The following is a 1,211-nucleotide window of genomic DNA, read 5'->3' as shown; positions in this document are numbered from 1 at the left end:
AAATACATGATTAATATAGTTTATAAAGTATAGTTTACTTGGTAATGAACACCTATTTTATAAAGACTGGAGATTGCAATTTTTGCATGCTTACCATAAACATTTTTACCAGGGAGAGTTGATGAGTGTTTTTATTAATGTTCTTTGTCAGGATACAAAACAAATATATGAAACCTACAAGGTCCCTAAGCAGTTAAATAGTTCATTTAAGAACTATGACCCTATCTGATCCAAAACACAAAAGTTTAAAATTTATAACAGAACAATACACTCCATAAGCTGTTTCATGGCTTTCTTCCCTGTGTGATAACTTTACTCCTTTATTCTGATTCTGTCTCCCATAGTCTAGGGGTTTGAATGATCTTTTCAGCAAGTTCTTCAAAGGCATATTGTACACCGTCACAGATTTTTTTGCACTAGTCCATATAAATAACATGGAAAACTTCTGTGCAAATTTCAACTCTTTATTTCTAGCAACATGATTTTCCTTATAAATTTTCTTTCTAACTAGCATTTTATTATGCCACTTATATTAATTTCCAATTATTTTAACCAATTATCCAGTTTAGTAAAAGTATTTATTCTTAAGACATCATTCACTAATATGAAATCTTATGCACCTCTGTGATAGCTAAATCTAAATGTTCTGAACTGTTCCTGACCTGCAGTATCCCATATTGTAAACAGCTTTATTTCTATTAACTGAGGGAGTCTTCACCTGGAAATAAACAGCAATTGTTGCAGCAAACTCTGGTTCAAAGTAATCATCTGTGAATCTCAATAGAAGGCTGAATTTGCCCACCCTATTCTCCCCAATGATTAGTATCTTACGGCTCCTCATCCTTATCTCTCCTACCCCTAGTTTCAGCTCCTGAGTCAGCCAGTCACATCATTCACATCATTTCAGTGCTCTCCCATTCCCTTTTAGATCTGAATTAAAAAAAAAAAAAAAGTTGAATTATAATATGGAAGAAACATAGGAGGAAATTAATTATGGAGTTATTATGGATGTGAAAAGAAAAGATTTGATAATTGTTTTGATGTAAGAGGAAAGAAACAAAAGAATCAAAGATTATATTGAGATTATTTTGAGAATATGTGCATTTCAATGAATGTATCACCATTGACATAAATATGTTATTCAAGAGGAATTCCATAGGAAAAGTTTTTAGGAGAAAATGAATAACATAAACAAGAATTCATATGTGTGT

The 1,211-nt window shown here is 31.5% G+C and overlaps 1 pseudogene; it reads right to left on the bottom strand.

Moving 5' to 3' along the window:
* Positions 1-202: 202 nt before the first annotated feature.
* Positions 203-901, bottom strand: LOC127557224 (ras-related protein Rab-18-like; annotated as a pseudogene).
* Between the last annotated feature and the right edge of the window lie 310 nt (positions 902-1,211).

Source organism: Antechinus flavipes, chromosome 3 (genome assembly GCF_016432865.1).
Source record: "Antechinus flavipes isolate AdamAnt ecotype Samford, QLD, Australia chromosome 3, AdamAnt_v2, whole genome shotgun sequence".
In the NCBI taxonomy this organism is placed as follows: domain Eukaryota; kingdom Metazoa; phylum Chordata; class Mammalia; order Dasyuromorphia; family Dasyuridae; genus Antechinus; species Antechinus flavipes.
Note: the sequence above shows the minus strand (reverse complement) of the source record. Positions and strands in the feature narration are given on the sequence as shown.